At 39.7% G+C, this 15,075-nt stretch overlaps 1 protein-coding gene and 1 long non-coding RNA gene across 5 annotated transcripts in view; one reads left to right on the top strand and one right to left on the bottom strand.

Moving 5' to 3' along the window:
- KLF12 (KLF transcription factor 12) overlaps positions 1-15,075 on the bottom strand; it is a 561,576-nt gene that overhangs the window by 12,128 nt on the left and 534,373 nt on the right. The window lies entirely within an intron of this gene.
- LOC140512890 (uncharacterized) overlaps positions 1-15,075 on the top strand; it is a 40,147-nt gene that overhangs the window by 13,781 nt on the left and 11,291 nt on the right. Inside the window, exons 3-4 of the long non-coding RNA XR_011969960.1 lie at positions 7,743-7,800; positions 12,559-12,650. This is a non-coding gene — a long non-coding RNA (uncharacterized lncRNA). The remainder of the gene's footprint in view (positions 1-7,742; positions 7,801-12,558; positions 12,651-15,075) is intronic.

Genomic DNA, 15,075 nt, shown 5'->3' with positions numbered 1-15,075 from the left:
TTATTCCTTTTCCACACTCCCTTGGCTGAACTGAGAAATTTCTGAACATTGTGTATCAGATACATATACTGTGCCTCAATGAGACCACTGGACTACACAGAAAACCAAACTTGTGAATACCACTAAATGAGCAGCTTAGGTAGTGCAGAGGATAGAACACTGGACTTGGAATTGGAAAACTCATCTTCATGAGTTCAAATCCACCCTCAGACATTTACTAGGTGTGTGACTCTAGGCAAGTCACTTAACCCTATTTGCCTCAGTTTCCTCATCTGTACAATGAGCTGGAGAAGGAAATGGCATACCACTCCAGTAGCTTTGCCAAGAAAACCCCAAATGGGGTCACAAAGAGTTAGACATGATTGAAATAACTGAAAACCACCACTACCACCACCATCATCATCAATAACAACTACCACCTTATCTAGAAAAAACGTTTTGCTACCAAAGAAGGGTGCAAATTGTTGAAACTGGAGGTATTAGATCATAAGCTATTGAATGAATGAAGAGCATGGATAGACTGCTGACAAAAACATTTCATACATGAAGTAAAATTCTGATATAATTGTGTGATGACCCCATACAGAGAGTCCAGGTTAATTGGAAGAAAATATCAGGTTCTAACAGTCACCCAATGTCGTCAGTGCTGATGCCAAAAAGGAATGCCACAGACCAGACATGGCCAAGTTAATGATCATCCAGCAACTGAATAATTAGTGGACCAACCACATAATAATAACAGAAATTTCTACAACAGTTCAAGGTTTTCAAAGCACTATCTGTATATTATCTGATTTGGTCCTTACAGCAACATTGGGAAGTAGGTACTGTAAATGTCATTATCCCAATTTTACAGATGAGGCAATGGAATGACTTGCCCAAGATCATACAGTTAATGTCAGATGTGGCAGCATCCAAACCCAGATGTTTCTGACTCCAAGTTTAACACTTTATCCACCACCCCACCCTGATCCTCAACATGACTATAGTTGTCTCTCCTAAGCTCTACACCTCCCTTAGTGAGAGGCACCTTAGTTGGGTCACACCCATTTGTAGGTTATCTTGTTCTAGATCCCAGGTCCTCTTACATTTGCCCCCCATGGGTTATTTATTCCTTATCTCTTATCTCTAGCCTCCCAACTTTCTGTCTAACATGCTCAGCTGTCTTCTACATCACCTTCCCTAGATTATCCCTATCCCCTCAAGCTACTGTCCTATATTTACTCGTCTTTTCAATGCCAAGCTTCTAGCCAGAGTTGTTTAAACTTGTTGGCTCTGCTTCCTAATCACCCACTCACTTCTCAACCTCTTGGAATCTGGCTTTTACTCCATCACTCTACCCAAAACTGCTCTCTCCAAGGTTACCAAAGATTTCTTAACTATTTAACCCAATGAGTGTTTTCTTTTCTTCCATCACATCCCTCAGTGGCTCTTATCAGCCCCCATCTCTTGATTATTCTCTCTTCCAAAACACTGTTTTGTCTTGGTTCTCCTATTCTGCCCGACTATTCCTTACCAAATTTGCTGGATTAAAAACCATCCATCCAGTAAGTGTGGCTATTCCCCAAGAATGACTTGAGTTCCTTTTTCTTTTCTCTCTTTACTTTCTTCTGGTGATCTCAATCCATCAATAAGCCCTTACTATGTACCAGGCACTTTGTGAAGCACTGAAGACACAAAGACAAAAATTAAACAGTTCCTGGCCTCAAGGAGTTTACATTCTAGCAGGAGAAGCAATGTTTCTGTGTATTAGTATGCACATGACACTGGGAGGGAGGGCATTAATAAGTAGAAGCTTGTGAAATGGCTTATCTGAGCAAATCTCAGAAGGAAGTAAGGGATCATCAGAGATGGAAGTGGGGAGAAAGTGCATTCCAGGAATGGGGGATGATTAATACAAAAGCATAGAGACAGGAGATAGGAGTGTTGTCCATATGGAACAGAAGGAGGTCCAGTTTGGCAAGTCTTGGAATATAGGAAGGGGAATAATAAATAATGAGCTTGGAAACTTCTGTTAATTTCTATTTTCCTTCTGTCCATTTATATAAGTCCCTTTTGGTCCTAATTGCCATTATCCATCATCTACTGTCTCCCTCACTTGTTTCAAGGAGTTAAGCTGAAAAGGATCTTAGAGTTTTATCTGATCTAACTTGTATCCACATCACGAATACCATCTCTAACATGTCTATCAAGTTTTCACCCAGCCTCCATGGAAATACCTTTAATGATAGGAAACCTGATTCCCCTAAGGTGGCTCATATCATTATTAGCTAGGTTTTAATTGTTATAAACTTTTGCTTTATTCTGAACCAAAATCTGCTGCCCTGTAATTTTCAACTACTGCCTGTAGTTCTGCTATATAAAGCTAAGGAGAACAAGTCTAAACTGTCTTCCATGAGATAGCCCTTCATGTAACTGAAGATACTAGTATGTTTCTTCTTTGGGCAACAATTCTCCATTTCCTTCAATCAATCTTCACATAGCTGTGAGTTACCTCTTTACTTTAGTTCAGTTCCTTTGAAAATACTCCAGTTTGTCAATATCACTTCTAACATGCGCAGCATGAGATTGTGGAAAGATCTCTGATCTCAGCACTGACAACATCTGGTTTCCAATACTGTCTCTAGGGACAAATCGTTTAACCTCTTGGTGGTCCCACAAAACTCAAATACTATAAAAAAATCAGTATGGACAGAGAACTGGTCCTGGAGTCAGAAAGATGTTAATTCAAATTTGACCTCAGACACTTACTAGATGTGGACCTTGGGCAAGTCATTTAACATCATTTATCTCGGTTTCTTCAAATATAAAATGGGGATAGTAATAGCACTTACATCCTAGGGCTGTGGTAAGGAGCAAATGAGGTAATATTTGTAAAGTTCTTACTTATCACAGTGACTGGCACACAGTAGGTATTCAATAAATGTTTATTTCCTCCCTTCTTATGACTTGTTGGACCTGTACCAGGAAAGAAATTTTCTTTTTCTTTTAATAATTTTATTTATTTTTAGATTTTGACATTCATTTTCACAAAATTTTGAGTTCCAATTTTTCGCCCCATCTCTCCCCTCCCCCCACCCCATAACAGCTTGCATTCTGATCACCCCTTCCCTCAATGTGACCTCCCTTCTATCACACCCCACCCTTGCCTTATCCTCATCTTCTCTCTTTTCTTGTAGGGTAAGATAAATGTCTATACCCCATTACCTGTATTTCTTATTTCCCAGTTATATGCAATAACAATTCTCAACATTCGTTTCTAATACTTTGAATTCCAACTTCCCTCCCTCCCTCCCCACCCACCCATTCCCACTGAGAAGGCAAGCAATTCAAAACAGGCTATATATGTGTCATTTTGCAAAAGACTTCCATAATGGTCATGTTATCTAAGACTAACTACATTGCCCTCCATCCTACCCTGTTTCCCCCTCTTTTTTTCTATTCTCTCATTTGACCTTGTCCCTTCCCAAAAGTGTTTACTTCCAGTTACTCCCTTCTCCCATTTGCCCTCCCTTCTATCATCTCCCTCACCCACCTGTTCCCTTCTCCCCTACTTTCCTGTAGCGTAAGATAGATTTTCATACCAAATTGAGTGTGCATGTTATTCCCTCCTTAAGCCATATGTGAAGAGAGTAAACTTCACTTTTCCCCTCTCACCTCCTCCCTTTTCTCCTCCATTGAAAAAGATTTTTCTTATCTCTTTTATGTGTGATAGTCTGCCCCATTTCATATCTCTCTTTCTCCTCCCAATATTTTCCTCTGACCCCTTAATTTTATTTTTTTATGGATGTCATTTCTTCTGATTCAACTCAACCTGTACTCTCTGTCTATATGTGTGTGTGTGTGTGTGTATGTGTATAATCTCTCCACCTACCTAAATACTCAGAAAAGTCTCAAGAGTTACAAATATTATCTTTCCATGTAGAAATACAAACAGTTCAGCTTTAGAAAATTCTTTATGATTTCTCTTTCCTGTTTAACTTTTCATGCTTCTCTTGATTCTTGTGTTTGAAAGTCAAATTTTCTCTTCAGTTCTGGTCTTTTCATCATGAATACTTGAAAGTCCTCTATATCACTGAATGACCATTTTTTCCCTTGAAGTATTATACTCAGTTTTGCTGGGTAGGTGATTCTTGGTTTTAATCCCAGTTCCTCTGATTTCTGGAATATCCTATTCCAAGCCCTCCCATCTCTTAATGTAGAAGCTACCAGATCCTGTGTTATCCTGATTGTATCTCCACAATACTCAAATTGTTTCTTTCTAGCTGCTTGCAATATTTTTTCCTTGACCTGGGAATTCTGAAATTTGGCCACAATATTCCCAGGAGTTTCTCTTTTCAGGTCTCTTTCAGGAGGTGATCAGTGGATTCTTTCAATATTTATTTTGTCCTCTGGTTCTAGAATATCAGGGCAGTTTTACTTGATAATTTCCTGAAAGATAATGTCTAGGCTCTTTTTTGATCAAGGCTTTCAGGTAGTCCCATAATTTTTAAATTGTCTCTCCTAGATCTATTTTCCAAGTCAATTGTTTTTCCAGTGACATGTTTCACATTATCTTCTATTCTTTCAATCTTTTGGTTTTGTTTTCTAACTTGGTTTATTGTATAGTCATTAGCTTTCTTGAACTCCACTCTCATCTTTAAAGAACTATTCTGTTCAATGAGCTTTTGAACCTCTTTTCCCATTTGGCTAATTCTGCTTTTTAAAACCTTCTCCTCATTGGCTTTTTGGACCTCTTTTTCCAATTGAGTTAGTCTACTTTTAAAGGTGTTATTTTCCTCAGCATTGTTTTGGTTCTCCTTTAGCAAGCTGCTGACTCACTTTTCAAGCTCTTCTATGACCTGAGCTCATTTCATATTCATTTTGGAAGTGCTGGAGGCAGAAGCTTTGACTTCCTATGATAGTATGCATTGTTCTTCCTCATCTGAAAGGATGGAAGGAGATACCTGTTCACCAAGAAAGGTGAACAGGGCTTCTATGATCTTATTTTTTTCCCTTTTTGGGTCATTTTCCCAGCCAGTTACTTGACTTCTGAATCCTTTGTCAAGAGGAGGGTCCTAGTGCTCCTTCTCCCTCCACCACGATGTTCAGGGCTGAGGTTCAGATCACCTGCTCAATTCCCCCAGAGGCTTTAAGCTGAGCTGCCTGGACAATGGACTCAGGCTGCTTCCATAGCCACTGCAGCTGCCTGGCTGCCTGCTGGCACTGCCACCTGGGGCCAGTGCTGGGGGGGACCCTGCTCCCCTCTCACCCAGTTGGGAAAGCCCTCTCACTGACCTTTGAAGCTTTCATTGGCGCTTGTGGGTTGAGGGATCTGAGACCCTCCCTGCTGGGGATTTTGCCCTGGAGGCCTCTCTAGGTTCTGTTGCTCCCCATGCTGCGCGGCCAGGGCTGGGCTCTGCTCTGCTCAGTGTCCCATGGGATAGACCTTTCCTGTCGGCTTTCCAGGTTACTTTTGGCTGAAAATTTCTTTCACTTTGTTGTTCTGTGGCTTCTGCTGCTCTAGAATTTGTTGAGAGTCATTTTTTACAGGTATTTTGTGGGCTATGGGGGAAGCACTAGAGTATATACGTCTTTCTACTCCACCATCTTGGCTCTGCCCCAAGAAATTTTTTTTGATAAAATCATAGATTTAGTAAAACAAGATGGAATTCTTTTTGCCTGCTTTTGATATCAAAGTGGTCATTCATACTTTGTTTTTCAGTCTAGTAGATTAGCTAAGTCTCTTTTTCATTTTTCACTTCTTCCTCCTACCCCCAACTCATCTTGCACTTGCACAGCTGATTTTTTTGGTAAAGAAGTTCTAGGTTTGTCCTGAAGAAACATTCTACAAGTTTCTATAATTCTTAATAAAGAGTTAGCTCACTGAGGCAGGTAGGTTGAAAGAGAGTAGGTTTCTTAATTAGGCTTCTTATGGGGTAGTGTTTCTCAAAATGTGTTGTGAGGAAAACACCCCACATTTTACCTATACATAGATATATATGTATGTATGTGTGTGTGTATTTATTTTGTATTATATTAATTATATATTTTATATTACATATATTTAAAATATATAAATTATATTATATATAGTATAATAGATAAATATATATAAATATGAAATACATGTATTATATTGTTTGATAAAAAGTATTAAAATAATTCTAGAGGATTTTACTACAAGTCAGGAAGCATTTATTGAACACTTACAGTTTTTCTAGACACTGTCTTGAGGTCTGGGAATATATACACAAGCAGAAAGACAATCCCTGCCTTCATAGGCTAAAGTTTCAATAGCAGTACACAATGCATAAAGGTGAGCTAAAGAGGAGGGCTGGGGTAATGTACGATGAAGAAATCCAGAGAATCAGGAGTGAAGCCAGGAGAGGTAGGAAGGAGTGAGCATGGCTGGTCTGGGCATCCTTCTTAAAATGGAAGCACAGGGAGGAACCAGCCAGTCAGAGGGGAGGACATAGGTACTTCCAATGTATAAAGGCTAGGAGTGGAATGAGCTTCCTGGGGCAAGTCCAGTACAATCTGGAAAGCAACAAGGATTCTGCCAAAATTCTGTCTAAACAGAAGGCTTCTACCACCATGGCAAAGTTTAAGAACCACTGCCATAGGGCAATAAAACCTCGGGTACTAGGACTGCCCAAGTCGCATGGCTTTCTCATTTTCCTCTTACCTGGTTATTCCCCAAGAGAGGATAGCTCTTTTTCTGTCTCTCTCTCTCCCTCTCCCTCTCCCTCTCCCTCTCCCTCTCCCTCTCCCTCTCCCTCTCTCTCTCTCTCTCTCTCTTTTACCCGTAGGAGTCAAGAGACCTTATGCAGCACTCAGGGAATTCCAGCCCAGTGTAACCTCTGGTAGGCCTATCAAGGATAATGATGAAGGATTCAAATATTGGCTTTGTGACAGACCATTTATATCCACTGTTGAAGGTGCAGCCTTGCTAAGGTCAGATTCTCATCACAATACTGGATGCGGGGGGAAATCAACAGTGATTCCTGGGTTTCAACAGGCTGTACTAATTCCTTTTTTTCCCCCTGTGCACATATGCCAGTTACTTTATGTATAATAAAAAAATGGGGGAAGAGTATCAAAGAAGAGAGAAAACTATACTGCAGTAGTCAGGATATGGATGAACCAAATCTTGGTTTTCTAACTGTGAATGTATTGTTTCCCTTGGGAGCACAGTTCTGGAGCAGAGTTGTAGATTCTCTTTTTAGTAAGCACCTCCTGTCTGCTGCTGGAATACTTCAATTTTATCTTCATCCTCCATTTCCAACTGTGCAGATATGTCTGTTTTATTGATTGGTTGCCCATCAAATCAGGCCCTGCCACCTTCAAATTAATGTGGTTGGTGTTTTCAGTCTTGACTTTTTCCTTCAGCTTTTCATTGGCCACGGCGAGTCTGGGAGTCTCCTCAGTGGCCACTTCGCAAAAGAGGCACCAGCATAGTCTGCTCCAAGGGAATGTGGGGAGAACCAGCAGTGGCAGGAGCAGAAGGAAGACGATGGTGGTGATGGTGAGGAAGAGGAGAAGAAAAAGAATAAGGAGGAGGAGGAGGAGGAACTATACTAATTCTAAGATGTCGAGGATCTATGATGTCACTGGAGTGTATACTTGTTCCACCAGTGCAGGTCTCATTGTATGACTCAGTAATTCATCTGTAAGAGCAGTAGCCAACAAAAGTTCCCCAAACAAAACAAAACCCCAAAGATCTTGGAATTAAAATTTACTCTTTACTCCTTTCTTTACAGAGGTGGATGCTCTGAGTTTGGGACACTGCACACACTGTCTGACTCAGGAAATAAATTGGTGAGTTGTGCTTAAATGGATTTTTTTCTTTATATTTTTAGCTGTTAGAAGGAACGACTCATTGGGTAGGGAAGGTGAAAGTGATATATTCAGAAATAAAGGTTATGCAAAATAAAGGATATTAATAAAGCTTATTATTAGTAGAGATGATAACAAATAAGGACATTATGATATCTAGGATTTGCTTATGGCTTACTTCTTCAGAGGAAGGAGATGTTGTATTGCGTTCATCCTTTGTTGCTGAAGAAGACTGTGCCATCAGAGAAATGATGACAGGACTTGCACTTGACTTTGTTTTGAGTAAGGAAGGGCTGTGCAGAGAAAGGAGATACTTCCAGGAGGAGGAGGAGTCAAAAAGTGGGTACTTAGAAGGATAAGGGACATTGCAGGACAGTATCAGTAAAAATTCTGAAGGAAATGTAGTAAAGGGCATAAGTGTGATGGGTGATGTGGCAGACAAAAAGGAAATGCCATTTGGGACTGCATTAGGAGGAGTAGAGTTTCCAGGAACCTGGAGGAGATAGTCTCCACTGTACTCTGCCCTCATTTACAGTACTGTGGTCAGTTTTAGGTATTACATTTCAAGAAGGATGTTGATAAAGTAGAGGGTGTCCAGCATAGGGCAAATAGGATGGTGAAGAGTTTGGAGTCCACGGCATATGAGAATCGCCTAATGGAACAAGGCATATTGAGCCTGGAGGAAAGAAGGCTTAGTGGGGATGTGATACTTCGGGCCAAAGATTTTAAAGGCATTTGTAGGGATTAGACTTATTTTATTCATACACAAAAGGCTAAACCAGACTCAAAAAAATGGACATTGAAATGGAGGTTTGATGTCAGGAGAAATTTTTTAATCATTAGAGCAATACAAAAGTGGGAAAACCTTCCATGAGAGATGGTGGTGAACGGTGGAGAGAACGTTGGGCTTGGAGAAGACCTGACCTGAAATGCTACTTCAGACATCTGCAAGCTGTGAGACTGCGCAAGTTATTTAAACTCTCTGTGCTTATTTCCTGAATTGTAAAATGAAAGAGTTGGACTTGATAGCTTCAAAGCATCCTTTCCATTCTAAATCTATGATCTTAGGACCTTTGGAGCTCTTCATGCAGAAGTTACAAGATAACCTGTTGGGCATGTTAGGGTGGAGATTCTTTCTGGAGTTGGAACTATATGGCCACTGAAGTCTTTTCCAACTCTCAAATTCTTTGGCTCTGTGATTCCATTTAGTCAACTACAAATGGATGACGGTTATGGTCCATCTTATGATACATAACTATAGGGCCATTCATTTAGTCTAGAAGTTCATATACCTTGGACAAGCACTGCAGATGGATAGTAAGTTAGGCTTGGAACTGATTAGGAGGAGGACATCAAGCTGGATGGCATTAGGGAAATTATATTCCATAGTGTTTTCAATGAAATTATGCTTCTTGGTACTAGGAAAGTCCATCTTTTTAATATCAGTATTTCAGCTGAAATTCTTGTTGTCAGTCATGTTCTACTCTGCATGAACCCATTTGGGGTTCTTTTGGTAAAGATACTGGAGCTGATTGCCATTTCCTTCTCCAGCTAATTTTAAGGGTGAAGAACTTAGGCAAACCAGGGTTAAGTGATTATTAAGTGTCTGATGTCCAATTCATGATGATGAGTCTCTGATTCGAAGCCCAGTGCTCTATCCATTGCACCACTTAGCTATTTCATGAAAATCTTAGAATACCATAACCTCAAGACAATCCAAACTGTAAGTGACTCAAAAGGAAATGAAGAGAAACTTTGAAGGTATACGTTACCAATAAATGACTTGTATTGTGGAAATGCCACACATTATAAAATCAAGGACATGAAACTGTAGCAGGTTCACCTTAAGTGAGGGATAAGAGATGGAAAGACCTAATTTTTTACTAACATCCATTAAACATGAAAAGATTCAGAGTTATACTTCCACTGTGTAGGGTGAATCTTCTATGGAAGTTTTATGGGAAAATATGGCTAAGAATTACAATTGATTATAAGATGTAAACTGGTTACAATCTATACCAGAGGAGGTACATATTTTCATGAATGAGACCCATGGATCTAATGAATTAAGTTAAAGTAAGGTGAGACCATGATTCTAAGTTCCACCTAGAATGGGTTCTGACATATTTTTTTTAATTTAACTTTTAACTTTTAATTTAATTTAACTTTTAACATTCATTTTCACAAAATTTTGGGTTCCAAATTTTCTCCCCATTTGTCCCCTCCCCCCACCCCAAAACACCGAACATTCTAATTGCCCCATCACCAATCTGCCCTCTGTTCTATCATCCCTCCCTTCCCTTGTCCCCATCTTCTCTTTTGTCCTGTAGGCCCAGATAACTTTCTATATCCCATTACCTGTATTTCTAATTTCCTAGTAGCAAGAACAGTACTTGACAGTTGTTTCTAAAACTTTGAGTTCCAACTTGTCTTCATCCCTCCCTCCCCACCCATTCCCTTTGGGAAGGCAAACAATTCAATATAGGCCATATCTGTGTAGTTTTGCAAGTGACTTCCATAATAGTTGTGTTGTGTAAGACTAATTATATTTCCCTCCATCCTATCCTGCCCCCCATTGCTTCTATTCTCTCTTTTGATCCTGTCCCTCCCCAAGAGTGTTGACTTCAGATTGCTCCCTCCTCCCATTGCCCTCCCTTCCCTTATCCCCCCCACCCTGCTTATCCCCTTCTCCCCCACTTTCCTGTATTGTAAGATACGTTTTCATACCAAAATGAGTGTGTGTTTTATTCCTTCCTTGAGTCAAGTGTGATGAGAGTAAACTTCATGTTTTTCTCTCCCCTCCCCTCTTTTTCCCTCCACTAAAGTCTTTTGCCTGCCCCTTTCATGAGAGATAATTTGCCCCATTCCATTTCTCCCTTTCTCCTCCCAATATATTTCTCTCTCACTGCTTGATTTCATTTTTTTAAAGATACGATCCCATCCTATTCAATTCACTCTGTGCTCTCTGTCTCTGTGTGTGCGTGCATGCGTGCACATCTGTGTGTGTGTGTATGTAATCCCACCAACTACCCAGATACTGAAAAGTTTCAAGAGTTACAAATATTGTCTTTCCATGTAGGAACGTAAACAGTTCAACTTTAGTAAGTCCCTTATGACTTTTCTTTGCTGTTTACCTTTTCATGCTTCTCTTGATTCTTGTGTTTAAAAGTCAAATTTTCTTTTCAGCTCTGGTCTTTTCATCAAGAATGCTTGAAAGTCCTCTATTTCATTGAGAGACCATTTTTTTCCCCTGAAGTATTATACTCAGTTTTGCTGGGTAGGTGATTCTTGGTTTTAGTCCTAGTTCCTTTGACTTCTGGAATATCACATTCCAGGCCCTTCTATCCCTTAATGTAGAAGCTGCTAGATCTTGTGTTATCCTGATTGTATTTCCACAATACTTGAATTGTTTCTTTCTAGCTGCTTGCAATATTTTCTCCTTGACCAGGGAACTCTGGAATTTGGCCACAATGTTCCTAGGAGTTTCTCTTTTGGGATCTCTTTCAGGTGGTGATTGGTGGATTCCTTGAATATTTATTTTGCCCTCTGGTTCTAGAATGTCAGGGAAGTTTTCCTTGATAATTTCATGAAAGATGATGTCTGGGCTCTTTTTTTGATCATGGCTTTCATGTAGTCCCATAATTTTTAAATTGTCTCTCCTGGATCTATTTTCCAGCTCAGTTGTTTTTCCAATGAGATATTTCACATTATCTTCCATTTTTTCATTCTTTTGGTTTTGTTTTGTGATTTCTTGGTTTCTCATAAAGTCATTAGCCTCCATCTGTTCCATTCTAATTTTGAAAGGACTATTTTCTTCAGTGAGCTTTTGAACCTCCTTTTCCATTTAGCTAATTCTGCTTTTGAAAGCATTCTTCTCCTCACTGGCTTTTTGAACCTCTTTTACCAATTGAGTTAGCCTATTTTTCAGGGTGTTATTTTCTTCAGCATTTTTTGGGGTCTCCTTTAGCAGGGAGCTGATCTGCTGTTCATGCTTTTCTTGCACCTCTTTCATTTCTCTTCCCAGTTTTTCCTCCACCTCTCTAACTTGATTTTCAAAATCCTTTTTGAGCTCTTCCATGGCCTGAGCCCACTGAACATTTATTTTGGATGTTTGGGATACAGAAGCCTTGACTTCTATGTCTTTCCCTGATGATAAGCATTGTTTTTCCTCATCAGAAAGGATGGGAGGGGATATCTGTTCACCAAGAAAGTAACCTTCTATGGTCTTATTTTTTTTTTCCCTTTTCTGGGCATTTTCCCAGCCAGTGGCTTGACTTCTGAGTTTCCTCTCCACACCCACCTTGCCTCCAGATCCACGCAGCTAGTGTTTGGGGTCTGAGATTCAAATGCTGCTTCCCAGCCTTAGGGCTTCAGCGGGGACACGACTGCTATTCAGTGTGAGATTAAGATCTGGTGCTCAGGTGGAGGCAGGGCCACCATACGGGGCTCAGTTCCCTCAGGGGGTTTATGGGGAGACCTTCAACAATGGATCTGAGCTCCTGCCTGCTTTGGGAGCCCTTGTCTGCTGCTGCCTCCGCTGCAGCCTCCTGAGGGGGCCTGAGTCATGGGGACACCCCGCTCCCCTCACTGACCTTTGGTGCCTGTGGGTGGAGGGATCTGCGCAGCTGCTGGAGATTCTGTCCCTGAAGCCTGCTGGGATCTGTTCCTCTCGGTGCCGTGTGGCCGAGGCAGGGCTGGGTTCTGCTCCGGGTCCAGTGTGTGACAGACCTTTCGTGTCAGTTTTTCAGGTCTCTCTGGAACAGAAATCTCCTCCACTGCGTTGTTCTGTGGCTTCTGCTGCTCCAGAATTTGTTGGGAGTTCTTCTTTACAGGTATTTTATGGGCTATGGGTTAGGAGCTAGCATATGTGTATCTTTATACTCTGCCATCTTGGCTCCTCCCCTGACATATTTTTCTTGATGGAATTTGTATTTTCTTTTGACCTAATAAAATCCTGCCTACAGTTCTAAACCAATAGTACATATCTTTTGAAACAGTCAATTCTTGGACAAGGTAAGATTTTTTTTTTTAAATGTGTTAGGTACTATAATTTATTTTATGCTTTTTAACGTCAGGTTAAAATTTGTGCTTGTGATCTGAAGCAATTTAATCACAAGGGGTACAGTATTATAAATAAATAAAATGAAGGCAATAATTTTAATTTAGCTCATGAGGTTAATGTGAATAAAAACTAATAATGTAATTTGTATGAGATAAAGAGCCATATCTAACGATGACCAGCAAAGAGATATAATGAAGAACAGACATTATTTCAACCAAAAAAAAAAGGAAAGCACATCAGAAAACTGTAGCCCAAATTTGATTTAACCAAGTGGTAGGTGGATTTTCCATGAATTTTTTTCCTATGGAAAGAGCTGGCTGGACAGTAAAAGTCGTCAGATGCCTCATCAGGGACAGTTTCTAATGCCTGCAGCTGTTATGCGTTGGGCTAAACAATGGATATATTAAACACCATTTCCAGTCAGTTTTGAAGGGGGAGGTGTAGCCTACCTCCCCAGTGCATTTAAAATAGCTTTTAAAATGTGGTATTTTTTTTTAAGTAACGCTTCTTTTAAGGAAATCTGTACACTACAAACAAAACCCAGAATATCCGTCCTTTCTTGCTATCCCATCCATTCCCATGTACACACACACACACACACACACACACACACACACACACACACACACACACACAACCACAGATGCACACATTTGCCAAATCCAGGGTTATATGTGATACTAAAAAAATGATTTAAAATTATGCCACTATCAGAAGATTATCTATCATTTTCTTTCTTTCTGTTTATGAAAATACTATGGTGAATGAAAAAGTAAGTTATACTACCAATATCTCTAGAGACAACAGCTTTAAAGGTAAGAAACAAATTTAGCTACTACTGAATCTTTTAAAAATAGCCCCCAAAGCATTAATTGTGTGATTTTTAAAAAAGCAATTTACGGTCTGAAGATGGGATTGAAATATATAGAATTTCCAATTGAAGTTATATCTGGAGTCTTCTTTTGGCAGGGGGAAGGTTATTCTGAACTATAATGTCACTGATGTATCAAACTCTTGGTGAGGAAACTCCCTCCACCAATACAGTTCAGTTTCAATACAGTGAGCTTTCACTAGACACTGCTAGGAAGTGCGTTCAACACAGTGTTGGACAGTGACCCAAGGGCTCAGAAATGACTCACTTGTCAATGGTTGAATGACTAGTTTGTCTTGAATATAGGTCTTGATGTCAAGGCCAGTCTTCTGTCTCTTAGGCCATGATTACTCTCTACAGTTAAGTTAGCAGTTTTTGAAATGAGAACCTTCCTATCCTTTGTTACATGCATAAGTAATTTTTAAAATGCTGCTCAATTTAATAAAACTGGTCAAAACTTGATTTTAGCAAGCCTGCAACATCTTAACAGGAAAATATGCTTTCAAAAATGTAACAGCAAGAATTTTTAACATTTCTGAATTTTAAATTCCTTTAAAGACTTACCAAGAAAAAGCAGTAAAAGAAAAGCATTATTTTTCAGAAGATCTAGCCATTTTTTTTTTTTGTATTCTACAGTTAGGGTTCATACTATTTCTGTATCTGAGTGTGTACATATACATATGTATCATTTAAATGCAATCCCAACAAACCATGCCCTGGGAAAATGATACTGAAGTCAGGTTTTTACTTAAAATAGTTAATAAACAAACAGATTTATCACCAGAGTGACTGTCTTTCAATCTTGGTTAAAGAAAAGGATTAAGAGCCAGTAAATGTACTTCCATGACATTTACTGAGCAGAAGGTATAATAAAGTCTAAAGAAAACACCAGGTATTGAATGGATTTCCAAAATCCAGCAAGCAAAAATAACTTTTCAGGTACCTCCAATTTCAGCATCTGAAATGCTGAAAGGCAAATTTGTACAGAGTCTAATGACAGGTGCCCTTTCATATTAAAATAATGTATGGAACAACACACAGAAGAGGAATGTGGAGTTGGAGACAAGCTTGTGCTAAACAAAACACCCCCATTCTCACCAACCTCTTTTTATTGTGCTCTCAAGCAAATGAAAAGGAGCGCCTTTGGCAACAGGAAATACAGGCATTTTCTTGGGTTCAGAAGGACATTTTTGAAATGCACAGTTGTCCCTGTTTAACTTTCATAAAGTTACAGAGCTCGGGACACTGACAAATGAGCTTCATTACAGTGGAGGTTTGAGGTATTTGCTGTGACAATCTATTTCACCTGAGTAATGCATCTGCA

This window comes from Notamacropus eugenii, chromosome 6 (genome assembly GCF_028372415.1).
Source record: "Notamacropus eugenii isolate mMacEug1 chromosome 6, mMacEug1.pri_v2, whole genome shotgun sequence".
In the NCBI taxonomy this organism is placed as follows: Eukaryota; Metazoa; Chordata; class Mammalia; order Diprotodontia; family Macropodidae; genus Notamacropus; species Notamacropus eugenii.
The sequence above is the reverse complement of the archived record's forward strand: the minus strand, read 5'-3'. Positions and strand labels throughout refer to the sequence as shown.